The sequence below is a fragment of the Salvelinus fontinalis genome, chromosome 18 (assembly GCF_029448725.1).
Source record: "Salvelinus fontinalis isolate EN_2023a chromosome 18, ASM2944872v1, whole genome shotgun sequence".
NCBI classification, from domain to species: Eukaryota; Metazoa; Chordata; class Actinopteri; order Salmoniformes; family Salmonidae; genus Salvelinus; species Salvelinus fontinalis.
This window is the reverse complement of record NC_074682.1, coordinates 9,167,729-9,188,502: the sequence shown is the minus strand read 5'-3', so window position 1 is coordinate 9,188,502 and position 20,774 is coordinate 9,167,729. Positions and strand designations below refer to the sequence as shown.

Here is a 20,774-nt window from a genome sequence, read left to right as displayed (position 1 = left end):
AACACATTTGCTTGAAGAACAGTGCAGATGTAAAGTTTTGTAACAGAATGACGGTAAAATCTCTGTCAGTTTTTTTGTGAGAACACATTTTCCAGCAACTCTATTAAAGGACCCCTCCAGAGGAAGTTGCCGCTACTATTTCAACATAATTCCTGTCCTAGTGTTGAAATTCTTGTTTAGTTCCACCCTATGAACACCGACATATTGCTCCTTATAAATATTGATTAATCGGGCGTACACATCTCCACCTTCCTCCGTGTGCACAGCCCAAATGTGACTCGTTTCAGGAAACTAGGCGAATGTCAAACATCATTACTTCACAGGAGAGGGATTAGAACGTAAACATAATTTTTTTAAATCAAAATGCATTTTTCTTTTGGCAGAAATGCCTTCTGAAACGGGACCTTTCTTGTGCTTTAATAACAAACTTGTATTCCATCCATAATTACAAATAATACTTTCTACCGTGCTGTTTTTGAAAGATATAACGTTAGCCATCGAGAATTACAAAAGTGTTGCTACTTTTCTCAACAACATTGATGCCCTGAATTTAGCAGGCGCTATTTACAGATCAGTTGTAAAAAGTGATAGCATACTGTTAGCTAGCGATCTGTGTAGTAATATTGGTCTAATCAGAAAACCATTTGCATTGCTAGTTATAGCCTAATGTTAGCTAGTTAACGTTGAACCTAGTTTGTTAGCTTTATGTAACAGATGTAACTTCACGGCGTCCCCTCGCCCCGACACGGGCGCGAACCAGGGACCCTCTGCACACATCAACAACGGTCGCCCACGAAGCGTCGTTACCCATCGCTCCACAAAGGCCGCGGCTCTTGCAGAGCAAGGGGCAACCCTACTTAATGTCTCAGAGCAAGTGACGTAACTGATTGAAATGCTACTAGCGCGTACCCGCTAACTAGCTAGCCATTTCACATCCGTTACACTCACCCCCCTTTCAACCTCCTCCTTTTTCCGCAGCAACCAGTGATCCGGGTCAACAGCATCAATGTAACAGTATAACTTTAAACCGTCCCCTCGCCCCGACACGGGCGCGAACCAGGGACCCTCTGCACACATCGACAACAGTCACCCACGAAGCAGCGTTACCCATCGCTCCACAAAAGCCACGGCCCTTGCAGAGCAAGGGGCAACCCTACTTAATGTCTCAGAGCAAGTGACGTAACTGATTGAAATGCTACTAGCGCGTACCCGCTAACTAGCTAGCCATTTCACATCCGTTACATTTAGCTACCTGCAGATTGATACTACAGCTTTGACAATGTTTGTATTGGTAGTAGTATGTTGGGATTATGCTGGTTCATTGTGTAGCTAGCTAAATAAAAGACTCCACTTTGGCTGGATTATTACATGACCCATCAAAATAGCCAGGTGTGTGTGGGGGTTATTACATCCATCTATTGTATTTCATGAATATGTGTACATGTGTAACGGATGTGAAATGACTAGCACATGTCTAGACAATAGTGACCCATCCACTTAGCTAGATGTGGCTGGGGGGAGGTTATAGCATTTCCTTCACATGACTCATCAATTTAGTCATGTGTGTCGGGTAAGCGGCATCTAATAATTATAAATATTTGTATCTGGACACTTTTTCTTTTTGATATTGCTACTATGCAAGTAACCATTTCTGTGTACCATTTACAATTTCTGTATCCTGTGCATGTGACAGATTTTATTTGATATAGCATGTGTTTACCATTCACTCGGTCAAATCATAAATTATACTCTGTACCAAATCGTAATAAGGCTTGCTTCCCGCTTAAGGCTAGAAACAAGCTGGTTCAGGCCACTTTTCTCTCTGTATTTGATTATGGTGACTTGTTGTATTATGCATGCAACCTCCTCTGTCTTACAGAGACTGGACTCTGTTTATCATGCATCCTTGCTCTTTATTACAAATGCCTGGTTAAATAAAAGTAACACAATCAAAAAATGCATTGCCTATCAATAAACATTTTGCATGTATACATATCATGTAATTCTACTGTATGTTCCTCATTATTTATTTAGTATTATCAAAATGCATCCAGATATTACACTGTTGATGTGTATGGACTACACAATTACTAGTTAGCTTGTATTCTTCTAACAATAACACCAGTGTTCCTGTAACAGAATGTGCATGCTGTAAGATAGAACACAGACATGGTCCTAACTTCATTGGTGCTCATGAGCACTCCCATAACATTTAAATTGTCAATGTGCCCCCCCTCAAACATATTGAAACATTGTGAACTCTCAGTAGTCAATGTGTGATTTGGACCATGAGCACAGGAGTAGACTCTAATGATTAAGTGGGCTTTCTGTACATTGTAATAATGTATTTTCCATTCCATTGTATACTCAACTTGAAATTGTAGTTGGATATGTAAACATTATCATAACAGGCATTGAATGATAAACAGAACAAAACATGGACCCATTCTGTGATATATACACAGCCTGTCAAAAGTTTTAGAACACCTACCCATTCAAGGGTTTTTCTTTACTGTTACTATTTTCTACATTACAGAATAATAGTGAAGACATCAAAACTATGAAAAACACACATGGAATCATGTAGTAACCAATGAAGTGTTAAACAAATTGAAATATATTTTATATTTGAGATTCTTCAAAGTAGCCACCCTTTGCATTGATGACAGCTTTGCACACTCTTGGGGTTCTCTCAACCAGCTTCAAGAGGGAGTCACCTAGAATGCATTTCAATTAACAAGTGTGCCTTGTTAAAGGTTAATTTGTGGAATTCCTTTCCATCTTATTGCGTTTGAGCCAAACAGTTGTGTTGTGACAAGGTAGATGGTATACATAAGATAGCCCTATTTGGTTAAATACCAAGTCCATATTATGGCAAGAACAGCTCAAATAAGCAAAGGGAAATGTGTCGTGACTTTACTTTAAACATTAATCTGATGAATGTTATCAACTAACTATGTTTAATTGCTACTCGATTACATTAATCATGTAGAAATTAACTCATTAGGAATTGGGGCACCACCAGAGCGGTTCTTTAAAGAGTTACCATCTCCCAAATTAAACTCTAAAGGTCTACCTATCACATCTATAAACAGTCAAATTATTAATCATAACCTCGTAGCACATCATCATTCTGAACAGTCGCAACCTCCTTGCATCTGCAAAAACCAGAGCCGTACTTATTGTCACGATCGCTGTCTTCGTGGAAATGACCGGACCAAGGTGCATCGTGGTGAGCGTACATTTTTCTTTATTATAAATGTCGCCAACAAAACAAGAAACACCAAAAACGAACGTGAAGCTTACTAGGGATATACAGGCCACTAACAAAGACAACTACCCACAAAGACCAAAGGAAAAAAGGCTGCCTAAGTATGATTCCCAATCAGAGACAACGATAGACAGCTGTCCCTGATTGAGAACCATACCCGGCCAAAACATAGAAACAAAGAACATAGAGTTTCCTACCCGAGTCACACCCTGACCAACCAAACATAGAGAATAAAAAGATCTCTATGGTCAGGGCGTGACACTTATGCTTCAGTACTACAGAAATTTGTTTAATTATTTTTTTACTAGCTAACTAAATGGTAACACAGGATAAACATATAGTGCCTTGCAAAAGTATTCACCCCCTTGGCGTTTTTCCTATTTTGTTGTAATTCAACCTTTCATTTAAATAGATTTTTATTTGTATTTCATGGAATGGACATACACAAAATAGTTCAAATTGGTGAAGTGAAATGCAACAAATAACTAGTAAAAAAAAAAAGTATAAATAAAACAGATAAGTGGTGTGTGCATATTCACCCACTTTGCTATGAAGCCCCTAAATAAGATCTGGTGCAAACAATTACCTTCAGAAGTCACATAATTAGTTAGATTGGACAAAGGTGGACTTTATTTAAGTGAGCTGTTACATGAGCTGTCACATGATCTCAGTATATATAAACCTGTTCTAAAAGGACCCAGAGTCTGCAACACCACTAAGCAAGGGGTACCACCAAGCAGGCGACACCATGACGACCAAGGAGCTCTCCAAACAGGTCAGGGACAAAGTTGTGGAAAAGTATAGATCAGCGTTGGGTTTTAAAAAAATATCAGAAACTTTGAAATCCACGGAGCACCATTAAATCCATTATTAAAAAATGGAAAGAAACCTGCCAAGAGAGGGCCGCTCACCAAAACTCACGGACTAGGCAAGGAGGCATTAATCATAGAGGCAACAAAGAGACCAAAGATAACCCTGCAGGAGCTGCAAAGCTCCACAGCGGAGATTGGAGTATCTGTCCGTAGGACCACTTTAAGCCATACACTCCACAGAGCTGGGCTTTACGGAAGAGTGGCCAGAAGAAAATAAGCAAACATGTTTGGTGTTTACCAAAAGGCATGTGGGAGACTCCCCAAACATATGGAATAAAATTTTGCTTATTGGCAATCAAGGAAAACGCTGTGTCTGGCACAAACCCAACACCTCTCATCACCGTGAGAACACCATCCCTACAGTGAAGCATGGTGGTGGCAGCATCATGCTGTGGGGATGTTTTTCATTGGCAGGGACTGGGAAACTGGTCAGAATTTGAGGAATGACGGATGGTGCTAAATACAGGGACATTCTTAAGGGAAACCTGTTTCAGTCTTCCAGATATTTGAGAGTGGAACGGAGGATCACCTTCCAGCAGGACAATGGCCCTAAGCATACTGCAAAAGCAACACTCGAGTGGTTTAAGGAGTAAGCAGTAATTGCTGCAAAAGGTGGCTCTACAAAGTATTGAAAGTATAGTTATGCACGCTCAAGTTTTCCGTTTTCTTTTGTCTTCTTGTTTGTTTCACAATAAAAAATATTTTGCATCTTCAAAGTGGTAGGCATGTTGTCTAAATCAAATGATACAAACCCCCCAAAAATCTATTTTAATTCCAGGTTGTAAGGCAAAACGGGGGGGGACCTTCCCCCTCTTTGAGTAAGAAATCATGAATGTATTTACATGATATGTCTTGGTTCTTCGTATATTTTTTTGGAACCGGTCCGCCTTGGAAAGGGAGTCAGGCATTTTTGTGACACGCCTGTCAGGCCTGTCAGTCTCATACTGTTGTCGTTCTTTGTAGTTATCCGGTGACTTGTCATGTAGTCCTGAACAGAACTACATAGTTGATTCTACTTCCATTCGCTCTGGAAGATGCTTCTTTGAAGATAGGCTAGCCAGCCGTGTCGATGGTTCCCAGTGGGGTGATGAGAGTAGCGTAATGTGATGGTTTGAAAAGAGTAATAGAATGGTCCCAGTTAAATTCACTTCTCTAGATACTTTACTTAGGACAGCTAATCAGCCATACCAGTGATTGTCCGAGAGGTGACTTTATCATCTCTACCTCGTGTTGAGATTCAGAGCTCAAACAACTTTAAACTTGAGCTGCAGCTCTACGTCTCTCTGGTCTAATATGTTAATTCTTAACCCATAATTTTATACAGTTCGTTCAAAAGGGGCGGTTCCATCATGCTGGCACGCTCTCTGACCTTACTCAAGGGGGCGGTGACTACTTACTGTGCACAGTTATAGAAACAATTTCCTCTTATGTTTTCTAAAAGCACATCCCTGTAAATGTTGATATTAGTTTTTACTTCAACATTATTGTGATTTAAAGGAGAAGTTTTATCTTTTACAACCAAATCTATAAATGTTATGTAAATGTTTTTGTTTTTTTATAGAAGGGTCCATCCAGCCAGGCATGTTTTTTGTGTGATTTCACTTGTTTTTGAGAAACCCCAAACAGTAAACCACATCCTTATTCTAGTTGTGTAGAATGGGGGCCCTGAAGAAATGAACAAAGGCAACAAAAAAAACAACGAAATACATCATTTTAGAATTGGCAAAGCTCTCAGTATAGTGATGTAGGTCTTAAGATGTTGTACACATGTTATATTTAATTATGTTGCGATTTTGTTTAAGACCCCTTTTCCAACCCTTTGACCAGAAATCAAAGCCTTTGTTTTACCACATGTTTATGATACAAAAATGGTCGAAGCATTTATATATCTATTAATTAAAAAAATATTTAGACCCGTAGCTGTCATTTGACACCATATGTGACTCACCACCTGGATTCGGTCTTATGTAGCACAATTTGAATTTTTTTTTTTTTTACATTGGATAAAAGTAGAGACTCAGAGTTACAAAATGGTATATCATACACAGCATTTTGAGGAACAATGGGAAAGTAATTCTGCTTTGAAAGTTGATACACTTATAAACTCACTTTTGAGAAAAGGGCCTTTGAATGTTTTGATGTGGTCCCGTGTGGCTCAGTTGGTAGAGCATGGCGCTTGCAACGCCAGGGTTGTGGGTTCATTTCCCACGGGGGGACCAGGATGAATATGTATGAACTTTCCAATTTGTAAGTCGCTCTGGATAAGAGCGTCTGCTAAATGACTTAAATGTAAATGTAAATGTAAATGATACCTACTGGAGAACTCTCCTTTCTCTACACCCATTCAGCATTCTCCACACCCTCTTACGCCATCCCCACCCATCTCTTTAAGGATTCATGTGAGGTCATTTAAAAATATATTTTTATTTTTATAACTAGGCATGTCGGTTAAGAAAAAATCGTATTTTCAATGACAGCCTAGGAACAGTGGGTTAACTGCCTTGTTCAGGGACAAACGACAGATTTTTACAGTTCGGGGATTAGATCTTACAACCTTTCGGTATCTAGTCCAACGCTCTAACCACCAGGCTACTTGCCGCCCCAATGTGTCATGTGAGTAGTGTAGTAAAGATTAAGTCTAAAAGTGGTAGTAGCCTACAATAAGGAAACATTCCAGGTAAACAGAAAGGGGCCAGATAAAAATATTTTATAAATATTAGATGACGCTTACCCAGACACACTTGTCAAAATTGATGGGTCATGTGAAAGAAATGCTAGAACCCCCAGCCACATCGAGTGGTGGAAAAAGTACTAAAACTGTCATACTTGAGTAAAAGTATTAATCATTTAAAATTACACATTTTTTCTCTTTATTTTTTTTATTGACGGATAGCCAGCGGCACACTCCAACACTCAGACATAATTTACAAACAAAGCATTTGTGTTTAGTGAGTCTGATCAGATGCAGTAGCGATGTTCTCTTGATAAGTGTGTGAATTGGACAATATCCCTGTAAAAATGTAATGAGTACTTTTGGGTGTCAGGGAAAATGTATGGAGTAAAAAGTACATTATTTTCTATCAGAATGTAGTGAAGTAAAAGTTGCCAAAAATAGAAATAGTAAAGTAATGTAGAAACCCCCCCAAAAATATTTAAGTAGTACTTTAAAGTATTTTTACTTAAGCACTTTTGACCACTGCTCAAATGCCTTCACACCAGTACATTAGCATACTTTATATGCTGTTACACATGCACTTATCACATAGTATTCCATACATACATTAAGGCCATGCAAACTGAGTTGAAAACTGAATGAGGTGCACATGTACAGTACATAAACAGATACATGTGCCATTTACACAACTGTTCAAAAGTTTGGGGTCACGTAGAAATGTCCTTGTTTTTGAAAGTAAAGATATTTTTTTTGTCCACTAAAATAACAGCAAATTGATCAGAAGTACAGTGTAGACATTGTTAATTTTGTAAATGACTATTGTCGCTGGAAACGGCTGATTTTCTATGGAATATCTACATAGGCGTACAGAGGCCCATCATCAGCAACCATCACTCCTGTGTTCCAATGGCATGTTGTGTTAGCTAATCCAAGTTTAACATTTTTAAAGGATAATTGATCATTAGAAAACCCTTTTACAATTATGTTAGCACAGCTGACAACTGTTGTCCTGATTAAAGAAGCAATAAAACTGGCCTTCTTTAGACTAGTTGGGTATCTGGAGCATCAGCATTTGTGGGTTCGATTACAGGCTCAAAATGGCCAGAAACAAAGTACTTGCTTCTGAAACTCGTCAGTCTATTCTTGTTCTGAGAAATGAAGGCATGCGAGAAATTGCCAAGAAACTGGAGATCTCGTACAGCGCTGTGTACTGCTCCCTTCACAGAACAGCACAAACTGGCTCTAACCAGAATAGAAAGAGGAGTGGGTGGCCCCGGGGCACAACTGAGCAAGAGGACAAGTACATTAGAGTGTCTAGTTTGAGAGACAGACTCCTCACAAGTCCTCAACTGGCAGCTTCATTAAATAGTACCCGCAAAACACCAGTCTCAATGTCAACAGTGAAGAGGCGACTCCGGGATGCTGGCCTTCTTGGCAGAACACAGAGGAAGATTGGAAAAAAGTGTTATAGACAGACGAATCTAAGTTTTAGGTGTTCGGATCACAAAGAGCATTCGTGAGATGCAGCAAAAATGTAAAGACGCTGGAGTGCTTGACGCCATCTGTCAAGCCTGGTGGAGGCAATGTGATGGTCTGGGGGTGCTTTGGTGGTTGTAAAGTGGGAGATTTGTACAGGGTAAAAGGGATCTTGAAAAAAAAAGTCTATCACTCCATTTTGCAACGCTATGCCATATCCTGTGGACGGCACTTAATTGGAGCCAATTTCCTTCTACAACAGGACAATGACCCAATGCACAGCTCCTAACGATGCAAGAACTATTTAGGGAAGAAGCAGTCAGCTGTTATTCTGTCTATAATGGAGTGGCCAGCACAGTCACCGGATCTCAACCCTATTGAGCTGTTGTGGGAGCAGCTTGACCTTATTGGTACGTAAGAAGTGCCCATCAAGCCAATCAAGCCAATCCAACTTGTGGGAAGTGCTTCAGGAAGCATGGGGTGAAATCTCTTCAGATTACCTCAACAAATTGACAACTAGAATGCCAAAGGTCTGCAAGGCTGTAATTGCTGCAAATGGAAGATTCTTTGAAAGGACACAATGATTATTGCATTATTTATAACCTTGTCAACGTCTTGACTATATTTCCTATTCTCATTTTGCAACTCATTTCATGTATGTTTTCATGGAAAACAAGGACATTTTTAAAGTGACCCCAAACTTTTGAACGGTAGTGTATTTATGTGAATGTGCCATATATTTATTTGCGTGGTGGACACTTGATACGGTCACATGCTATTGTTGTGGTATGTCACAAAATCATGTTACGACCACACATATCAATATTCATTTTATATATCAATATTTTGCTAAGTCTTGCTAAGTGGATGGGTCTCTACAGAAAATGGTACAGTCAAATGGTTACTTGCATAGTAGCAATATCAGAAATAGTTTGTGTCAAAAGAAAATAATATACAGTATGTAAAAGAATAATATCAGTGATAGACAAGGTAGTTATATGCATACAATCAGGGGTAAAGTGGCTGAGCAGCAGGACAAAAAAAATGTAGCAGCAACGTATGGCGTGTGTATTAAGAGAGAGTCATTTGAATAGAGGCAGGCAGATAGTGCTGATGAATGGTCCGTCCGAACCAAGCATGAACAAGGGAATCCATATTTGAGAGCCTGTTTCTGTCCTGCCCTTGACTTTGGCTCAGGGCATGTGATGTCCATAGCCTCTTCGTCGCAAAACTCCTTGATCTTCTCAAAAACATAAGTTTGTCTAGCTGTGTCCAGTCCAGGTGGTGCTTGTACAGGCTGACCATCTATGGGAGGAAGGATGTCAGCGTTGCGCAGCATCTGAAACCTGGTCCTGATTGTCTGAACGCTCCTTGGCGACAACAACACCAGGCTCCAGAGCATCGAAGCTGTAAAACAGGAAATAACAAAACAAATTGAGAAGACATTACAACCCTGCACAACATCAATTCACCTCCCAAGTTTAGATAGGAAAAATAACCTCAAACAATGCAATGAAAATTATTTTCACCTGAAGTGCTGGTACTGCTTGAACTGTGGCAGCGCCCTGAAGTACGGAGTCAGATGTTGTTGCCAGCCATAGCTTTCCACCAGCACCATACCATCCTCCAGTCAAACCAGCTGTGGGATGTTGACCCCTGTCACAGTGCTGTCCTTCACAACACCAGCAATCTCAGACAGTGTTCACTCTGGTCTTTCTGATGTGCTGCTTGATGAGGCCGAAGCACCAGTCGGGGGCAAACTTGGTGTGGCCTGTGATCAGGAAGTGAAGGTCCAGACTTTGGTGGTGCTTGTACATGGTCCACCAGGCACAATACCAGAGCACAAACTTGTTCTTGTTTTGGTCACTGCAGTTATCACAATTCAGGTCCACACGTGTTTCCTTCAACTTCGTAGTTGGTGAAGAAAGGGTGCATGTAGTTGATGACTGTGCTGCCTTTGCTTGCTTGGGCCAGCTCTCTTTTTGATGGGAGGCGTTAGACCATTCTCCTTGTATGACTGGTGGAGAAGAGTCAGGTGTGTTCTACTAATTCTGAAAGACAAATTCCAGATACAAATATTTGAGCATTAGGCTATAACTAGCAATGTGAAATGGCATTCTGAGAAAACATCACTAAAGTTACACACAATTCATACACGGAAATTAATGTTAGCTAGCAAGCCAGCCATCTACCCTCGGCTAACATTAGCTAGCTAACAGCAAGCTTTAACTTGGGGTCTTTTGTTTAGACATGTCACATTAATGTTAGCTAGCTAAAAAATGAACTATAATCACAATCCATAGAGTAACGTTACTATCAATACAAACCGATTGTCATAGCTAAAGTTAACCAAATAATTAGGTTCAACGTTAACGTTAGCTAGCAAGCCAGCCATCTAACCTCAGCTAACTTTAGTTAGCTAACAGCAAGCTTTATCTTGGGGTCTTTTGTTTAGACATGTCACGTTAATGTTAGCTAGCTACAAAAATTAACAATAATCCCAATCCATAGAGTAACGTTACTAGCAATACAAACCAATTGTCATAGCTAAAGTTAACCAAATAAGTTAGGTTCAATGTTAACGTTAGCTAGCAAGCCAGCCATTGAACTCCAGCTGGCTAGCTGACAGCAAGCCTTAACTTGTAATGAAAACAACTTTCTGACAAAATTAGAAACGTATAACATCTGGAACTGTATCTAGATTCTTACCCAAATATATGGATGAAACCTTCACGGCAGACTGCAACACCTTTCAATAAATAAGACGTCATTTACGTTTAGTTTGCACAGCTTGTTTGGCCTGTTGTGTTCCACTGATTTCAAAACGACTTACGTGACAGCAATACTGTTGATCGCCATTTCTTCCCCATCACTGTCATCAGAAGACTCTACAATGTCTTCTTCAATGAAAATGTTTTGACCTAAATCAGGTATTTCCTCATCGTCTGACTCATTTTCAGAGTCAGAGCGAGTCAGCATGGCACAATTGTCATCCAGAAAGTAGTCCATCACAATTTTTTCCCACTGACTTTTGTCGATAGTGCCCGATAAATTCAGGGCAACAATGTTATTGAGAGCAGTAGCAACATATTTGCAGTTCTCCATGGCTAACATATCTTTCGAAAAAACTGCGGTAGAAAGGATTATCTACACATAACGAGCAGCTCATATTATAGACAGAAGATGCTACACCGAAGACCAATCAAACTTATCTCTCGGCATGTCCAGCCCACTCATTATCTCAGCCAATCATGGCTAGCGGGAAGGTTCGTGTCTTTTTCTTTGGCTAAACCAACTAGGCTTTTAATTTAACAATTTAACAAAGAAAGTTCACATGTTTGAGAAGGAATTTTGGCCCAAAAATGCATTTTAATAAAAAAATAAGGTTTAAGCGGCTCTCCTGTGAAGTTGTGACTTGCAACATACGCCTAGTATCCTGAATCGGGTAATATATTTAATGTGCTCCTATGAACTTCACATTAGTGCTCATGTTTTCTTTTTGTACATGGAAATGCCCATAAGCAAATGCTGCTGGTTATGGTTTGTCCAGATCAGTGTCGTTGAGGGGACACAAATCACATAGCAAAATGAATCCAACCCAGCTAACCATGTTTATACTGAATTACAGTATTCGCTCAATAGAGGAGCGGAGACCCTGATAAATAAATCAATTAGAAAGCGACCATGCACATTTATGCAACACCTCCCCAGGCCTCTTGTTTCCTCTCTCCTCCCTGTATAAAATCTGCTCTCTCTGCTGCTGCTGGACTCTGTAAACAATGTCCAAACTGGATTGATTAAAGCTTCTTTCCCTACTAAAACCCATCTGTTGGGCCAATCAGGGCCCACTCCACTGCATCACCCAATCTGTGCCCCTGAGCTGTGTTTAATCCCAGGGCTTACATTAAAAGAGCAGGCTTGTAGTGGAGTTTCACTCTCCACGAGCAGGACAGGACTAATTCAGATCAGCTTTGAGAGCAGTGGTTACAGGAATTAGACGATGGAGCCTCAGTCAGCCACATGATCCACAACACCAGCCACCAGCCACCATCAGCCCTCACAGATTGAACTGTTGAATTTAGCATTTCATAGCCCCGGCCTCCCCATTCCCAACGTATGCATTACTTGTCCTCTGGGCCATATTGAATATGTGCGGCAGCGCTAAGTGGAAAAGAGTGTTAAATGTGGTTAAAGGGGATGGAGGGGATAAGGACATGTAATACGAGGAAATCCTCTCTCTCTCTCTCTCTCTCGCTCTCTCTTCAGGACTATGGACAGGGGCAGAGCCAGCCGTGATGCCGCATCGTAGTAATAGTGAATAGTGGAGTGCTGCTCACTGACCCGTGTCTCCTGTCAGACCAGGCTGAGCATATGGCTGCAATGTAGAGACACTACTACTCACTGCACCCCAGAGCCAAATCGCATATCATGTGAAGAAAACGGTGTACACTGTTAGTGGGTTTTGATGCAGCTGGCTCACAAGTTCTGGATTAATTGACACACAGTAACCATCTACATCTCTCTTGACGTCTATCTCACTGCTGCCAGTGACAGCTGACAGAACCACACATCGAAGCAGTGCTTGAAAATATGGTTCAGTTGCGTCCAAATATGTGACCTGATTCAGGAAACTAGACTTATGTCGCAAGTCACGACTTCACAGGAGAGCCTATTGAAAGTTTTTTTTCATTAAAATGCGTTTTTTATGGCAGAAATGCCTTCTCGAACATGTGAAGTTTCATGTGCCTTACTATCAAACTTGTATGTCATCTGTAAATACAAATAAATTGTTAAATTATGATCCTAGTTGGTTTAGCCAAAGAAAAAGTCAGCATCCTTCCCGCTAGCCATGATTGGCTGAGATAATGAGTGGGCTGGACATGCCTAGAGATGAGTTTGGATTGGTTGGTGTTGCATCTTGTGTCTATAAAATGAGCTGCTCGTAATCCGTAAATAATCGTTTCCACGGCAGTTATTTCCCCAAAATGTATTATGTTAGCAATGGAGAACTGCAAATACGTTGCTACTGCTCTCAATAACATTGCTGCCCTGAATGTATCAGGCGCTATCAACAAAGGTCCTGTGGGAAAAAGTTGTGATGGACAACTTTCTGAACGACGATCGTGCCATGCAATGCTGATTCTCTCGTTTCATGACATGTTTTGAAATAAGTGGAACACAACGGGCCAAACAAGCTGTGCAAACTAAACGGAAACAACACAGGATGTCTGATGAAAGTGTTTGCAGTCTGCCGTGAAGCTTTCATCCATGTATACAGGTAAGAATCTAGCTACAGAGTCAGATATTATACGTTTCTAATTTTGTCAGAAAGTTGTTTTCCCTGCAAGCTAAAACTTGCTGTTAGCTAGCCAGCTGGAGTTCGATGGCTGCCTTGCTAACTAACAATGAACCTAACGTTATTTGGTTAACTTTAGCTAGGTATGACAATCGGTTTGTATTGCTAGTAACGCTACTCTATGGATTGGGATTATAGTAAATTTTTTAGCTCGCTAACGTTAATGTGGTATGTCTAAACAATAGCTAGCTATGACAATCGGTTTGTATTGCTAGTTAAAGCTTGCTGTTAGCTAGCCAGCTGACGATAGATGGCTGGCTAGCTACAGTAGCTAACATTACCTGTCTGAACTGCGTGTAGTGATCTTATCTCAGAATGCCAGTTTGCATCTATTGTATAATAATGCTAAAATATTTGTATCTGGAATTTGTCTTTCAGCATTAATCAGTAGAACATGCCTGACTCTAATCCACCAGTCATACAGTCATCAAAAAGAGAGCTGGCCCAAGCAAGCAAAGGCAGCACAGTCATCAACTACACGCACCGTTTCTTCAACTACTACGGAGTTGGGGAAACACGTGTGGACCTGAATTGTGATAACTGCAATGGCCAAAATAAGAACAAGTGTGTGCTCTGGTATTGTGCCTGGTGGACCATGTACAAGCACCACCAAAGTCTGGACCTTCACTTCCTGATCACAGGCCACACCAAGTTTGCCCCCGACTGGTGCTTCGGTCTCATCAAGCAGCGCTACAGAAAGACCAGAGTGAACACTTTGTCTGAGATTGCTGGTGTTGTGAAGGACAGCACTGTGACAGGGGTCAACATCTCAAAGCTGGTTGGACTGGAGGTGATAAGGTGCTGGTGGAAAGCTATGGCTGGCAACAACACCTGACTCTGTACTTCAGGCTGCTGCCACAGATCAAGCAGTACCAGCACTTCAGGTGAAAATCATTTTCATTGCATTGCATGAGGTTATTCTTCTTATCTAAACTTGGGAGGTGAATTGATGTTGTGCAGGGTTGTAATGTCTTCAGAGTTTTTTGTTATTCCCTGTTTTACAGCTTCGATGCTCTGCGCAGGTTTCAGCTGCTGCGCAACGCTGACATCCTTCCTCCCATAGATGGTCTGCCTGTAAAATCACCACCTGGACTGGACACAGCTAGACAAACTTATGTTTTTGACAAGATCAGGGAGTTTTGCAACGAAGGGGCTATGGACAACACATGCCCTGCGCCAAAGTCAAGGGCAGGACAGAAACAGGCTCTCCGACTATAGATTACCGTGTTCATGCGTGGTTTGGACGGACCAGTCATCAGCACTATCTGCAGTGCCTCTATTCACATGACTCTCTTCTAAAACAAACGGCATACGTTGCTGCAATTTTCTCTCTATCCAGCTCGGCCACTTTACCCCTGATTGTATGCATATCTATGCATATCATCTATCACTGATATCATTATTGATATTGTTCTTGTACAAACTGTATATTTTATTTATTGACACTATTTCTGATATTGCTACTATGCAAGTAATCATTTGGCTGTACCGTTTACACCTCCTGTAGAGACCATCTACTTAGCAAGACTTAGCAAAATATTGATAAGTGGTCGTAACAAGATTTTGTGACATACCGCAACAATATCATGTGACCGTATCAAGTGTCCACCGCTTAAATATATGGCGCATGCATCTGTTTATATAATGTACATGTGCACCTCACTCAGGTGTCAACTCAGGTTGCATGGCCTTAACTTATGTATGGAATACCATGTGATAAGTGAATGTGTAATAGTATAAAAAGGATGCTAATGTCCTGGTGTGAAGGCATTTGGGCAGTGATGTAAAAATACTTTAAAGTACTACTTAAGTTGTTTTTTGTGGTATCTGTACATTACTTTACTATTTATAATTTGGAAACTTTTACTTTTCTACATTCGTAAAGAAAATAATGTACTTTTTACTCCATACATTTTCCTTGACACCCAAAAGTACTTATTACATTTGGACAGGAAAATTGTCCAATTCTAACACTTATCAAGAGAACATCCCTGGGCATCCATATTGCCTCTGATCTGTCAGACTCACTAAACACAAATGCTTTGTTTGTGAATTATGCTGGAGTGGGCCCCTGGCTATCCATCAATAAACAATAATACAATTGTGCCGTCTGGTTTGCTTAATATAAGGAAGTTGAAATGGTTTATACTTTTGAAACTTAAGTACATTGTGCCCCTGGCTATTCGGCAATAATTTTTTTAAATACAATTGTGTCGTCTGTTTTAATATAGGAAGGAATTTGATTTTTTAAATACTTTTACTCAAGTATGACAATTTAGTACTTTTTCCACCACTAGATGTGGCTGGGGGTTCTAGCATTTCTTTCACATGACCCATCAATTTAGATACCACTTGTGGATACACTTTTTAGATACCACTTGTAGATACACTTTTTACCAAGTGTATCTGGGTAAGCATCATCTAATATTTTTTTTATTTTTGGGGGGAATTTTTCATTATTGTAAGCTACTACCACTTTTAGTCTTTAGCACATCACCTCATGTGAATCCTTAAAAAGATGGGTGGGGATGGCTTCTGTTATCATGAAGTGCTTTGAGAGTCTAGTCATGGATCATGTCACCTCCACCTCACCGGCCAACCACCCTAGACCCACTTCAGTTTGCATACCGCCCCAACAGGTCCACAGACGACACAATCGCCATCACACTGCACACTGCCCTATCCCATCTAGATAAAAGGAATAGCGACAGTTGAAGTTGGAAGATTACATACACTTAGGTTGGAGTCATTAAAACTAGTTTTTCAACCACTCCACAAATTTCTTCTTAACAAACTATAGTTTTGGCAAGTCGGTTAGGACATCTACTTTGTGCATGACACAAGTCGTTTTTCCAACAATTGTTTACAAACAGATTATTTCACCCAATTTATTGTGGGAAGCTTGTGGAAGGCTACCTGAAACGTTTGACCCAAGTTAAACAATTTAAAGGCAATGCTACCAAATAATAATTGAGTGTATGTAAATTTCTGACACACTGGGAATGTGATGAAAGAAAAACTGAAATAAATCATTCTCGCTACTATTATTCTGACATTTCACAATCTTAAAGTAAAGTGGTATCCTAACTGACCTAAAACAGGGAATTTTTACTAGGATTAAATGTCAGGAATTGTGAAAAATTTAGTTTAATGTATTTGGCTGAGGTGTATTTAAACTTCCGACTTCAATTGTATGTAAGAATGCTGTTCATTGACTACAGCTCAGCATTCAGCACCATAATACCCCCCAAGCTCATCATCAAGCTGGAGGCCCTGGGTCTCAACCACGCCCTGTGCAATTGGGTCCTGGACTTTCTGACGGGTGGCCCCCTGGTGGTGAAGGTAGGAAACAACATCTCCACTTTGCTGACCCTCAACGCTGGGGCCCCACAAGGGTGTGTGCTCAGCCCCCTCCTGTACTCCCTGTTCACCCATGACCGTGGCCATGCACGCCTCCAACTCAATCAGCAAGTGCTCAGGCGACACTCAGGAGGCTGAAGAAATTTGGTTGACACCCAAAATCCTGACCAACTTTTATAGATGCACAATCGAGAGCATCCTGTTGGGCTGTATCCCAGCCTGGTACGGCAACTGCACTGCCCTCAACCGCAAGGCTCTCCAGAGGGTGGTGTGGTCTGCACAACGCATCATCGGGGTCAAACTACCTGCCCTCCATGACACCTACAGCACCCTATGTCACAGGAAGGCCAAACAGATCATCGAGGACATCAACCACCACTGCCTTTTCACACCGCTAGCATCCAGAAGGCGGGGTCAGTACAGGTGCATCAGAACTGGGACCGAGAGACTGAAAAACAGCTTCTATCTCAAGGCCATCTATTGCACCTTGCCTATGCCGCTCGGCCATCACTCATCCATATACTTACATGTACTGTACATTTCCTCATTCACCCCTTTAGATGTCTGTGTATTAGGTAGTTGTTGGGGAATTGTTAGATTACTTGTTAGATATTACTGCACTGTTGGAACTAGAAGCACAAGCATTTCACTACACTCGCGTTAACATCTGCTAACCATCTGTATGTGACAGATAAAATTTGATTTGAAATTTGATTTGAAGAGGGTGTGAACAATGCTGAATGGGTGTGGACAAAGGAGAGCTCTCTAGTAGGTACCAAAACATTCAAAGGCTCTTTTCTCAAAAGTGAATTTACAAGTGTATCAACTTTCAAAGTAGAAATACTTTCCCATTGTTCCTCAAAATGCCCCGTATGATATACCATGTTGTAGCTCTGAGTCTCTACTTTTATCCAATATAACAAACTGAAATTCAAATTTTGCTACCGAATCCAGGTGGTGAGTCACATTTATTGGCACCCTTGCACTTTTCTTAAATAATTCCCTATTTTTTCTATAATAAATAGTAATGTAAAAGAAAAACTTTGGGTCTCCACACCTTGTTTTTCGTATTTTCTACATCGCAGAACACATTTTATTTTTGTAAACTTCAGTTTACAGTTTTAATTTAGAAAATGAAGACAAATGGCATGAACAAAATGATTGTCAACCCGGAGTTACTACTTGGTTGCACAGCCTTTGGCCAAGATAACTGCCGACAAATGCTTCAATAAGGTGTGGAGACCAGTGGCGATTTTAGCATGTTAATCTTGGTGGGGCAAACTCAACCAATTTTTTTAGATGCATGCCAGCAAAGCCACTACACAACATTTTATTATTTATTAGAACAAAGTGGTCTAAAAAGGAAAATACAATCACGAGGATCAACTTTTATAGATATAATATACCGACGCACAGACAGCACATTGCGCAAACAAAACAACCCTCGCAATATCAACTGGAATTACATGGGTCTATTATTGAATTTTTGTTGAAAAAATATACTTCAATGGGAAGAGACTGTCACTAGAGAACATGGTTACACACCCAACAACATTATATAGTATCCCCATCTGATGAAGAAAATTAGCTAATTATAATACATAAAGTAAGCAAAACAACAAAATCATTCCAACATTGGCTAAAATGATGAAAAAGATACTAATGAGATATACCTATCTAAGCAATATATCAATTGAGATGTACAAACTATGGCATAAGGGAACGATGAGCAGATAAGAGACAAGCATTCATTTTGATTAAGACATTAATGAGCAAGTAGTCGATATAACTATTTGTTCAGCACTTTTGAAATGTACAGCGATCGAATTCAGAACATGGCCTGTTCTTACATTATTCTCCCTGTACACCAAGTCAGAACCGTAGGATAAATAGCAGGGGCATATAAACAGACAATGAAACCTCTTACAATATTCAATGATGACATTTCTCTAAAACAAGCTATAGGCTACATGTGCACCACCAAGTCAGTAGGTTAAGTTCTGAGGGGGAGATGGACCAAATTCTTAGGGTGAGCTACTAACAGCTTACTACACAACATACGCTTAGTATTACTTTCTTAGCTGCTGTATACATATCTCCCGGGCATATTACATCATTTATGTAGCAGTATACAATATAGATTTTTGGACTCACCGTTGTTGTGCTGTGTTCAATTGAATGTGGCGTGGCGGTCCTTCTCGTGGGCAAACTTGGCCATCAAACCTTGTCATCAAAGTCTGGCATTCTCTGGATTTATGGTGCTTTCAAGACAACTGGAAAAAAAAAAACAAGGTCGAATCATGACATCAGTGATCTTCAGTTCAGAGCTCTAGAAAGAGGCCCGAGATCCCCACTTGTAAATCCGAGTTGGATGACCGTTCAAAATGTAATTTCCCAGTCCGAGCTCATTTTTTCCCGAGTTCTCAGTTGTTTTGAACGCAGCTGACGTCATGCTGGATTGACAGCATGGCCAATGTATTCAACCTTTTCTGGGCCATGGTTTTGCATGTGTATGTTTATCCTTTTCAAATAAAATGTAATTTGTACAACAGGTACAATAGACCTTACCGCGAAATGCGTACTTACAAGCCCTTAACCAAAAATGACGTTTTCATGAAAATATAGTTAAGAAAATGTTTCCTAAATAAACTAAAGTAAAAAAATAAAAAAGGAACACAATAAAATAACAATTTTGAGGCTATATACAGGGTGTACTGGTACCGAGTCAATGTGATGGGGTACATGTTGAGGTAATTTGTACATTTAGGTAGGGGTAAACTGACAATGCATAGATAATAAACAGCGAGTAGCAGCAGTGTAAAAACAAAAGGGGGCTGTCCATTTGATTAATTATTCAGCAGTCATATGGCTTGGGGGTAGAAGATGTTAAGGAGTCTTTTGGACCTAGACATGGCGCTCCGGTACCGCTTGCCGTGCGGTAACAGAGAGAACAGTCTATAACTTGGGTGACTCGAGTCTTTGAAAATTATTTGGACCTTCCTCTGACACTGCCTAATATATAGGTCCTGGATGGCAGGAAGCTTGGCACCAGTGATATACTGCCATACCAGGCGGTGATGCAACCGGTCAGGATGCTCTCGATCATGCAGCTATAGACCGTTTTGAGGATCTGGGGACCCATGCCAAATCTTTTCAGTCTCCTGAGTGGGAACAGGCATTGTCGTGCCCTCTTCAATACTTTCTTGGTGTGTTTGGACCATGTAGTTTGTTGGTGATGTGGACACCAATTTACTTGAAACTCTCGATCCGCTCCACTTAAGCCCCATCGATGTGAATGGGGGCGTGTTCGGCCCACCTTTTCCTGTAGTCTACGATCATCTCCTTTGTCTGACTTACATTGAGGGAGAGGTTGTAGTCTTGGCACCACACTGCCGGGTCTCTGACCTCCTCCCTATAGACTGTCTCATCGTTGTTGATGATCAGGACTACCACTGTTGTGTCGTCAGCAAACTTAATGATGGTGTTGGAGTTGTGCTTGGCCGTGCAGTTGTGGGTGAACAGGGAGTACAGGAGGGAACTAAGCACGCACCCCTGAGGGGCCCCCGTTTTGAGGATCAGCATGGCAGATGTGTTGTTGCATACACTTACCACCTGGGGGCGGCCCGTCAGGAAGTTCAGGATCCAGTTGCAGAGAGAGGTGTTGCTTGCCTCGAAGCGAACAAAAATTGCATTTAGTCCGTCTGGTAGGCTTGCGTCACTGTGCAGCTCGCGCCTGGGTTTTTCTTTGTAGTCCGTAATAGTTTG

General features: G+C 40.8%; 1 protein-coding gene and 1 long non-coding RNA gene across 4 annotated transcripts in view; both read left to right on the top strand.

Annotated features, from left to right (window-relative positions):
• Nucleotides 1–20,774, top strand: part of LOC129814911 (chemokine-like protein TAFA-2) — a 187,479-nt gene that overhangs the window by 41,000 nt on the left and 125,705 nt on the right. The gene's annotated exons all lie outside the window — the stretch shown is intronic.
• Nucleotides 13,188–15,751, top strand: LOC129814913 (uncharacterized). Its single transcript, XR_008753376.1, has 3 exons — nt 13,188–13,571; nt 14,028–14,533; nt 14,654–15,751. It is a non-coding gene; the product is annotated as an uncharacterized LOC129814913 (long non-coding RNA).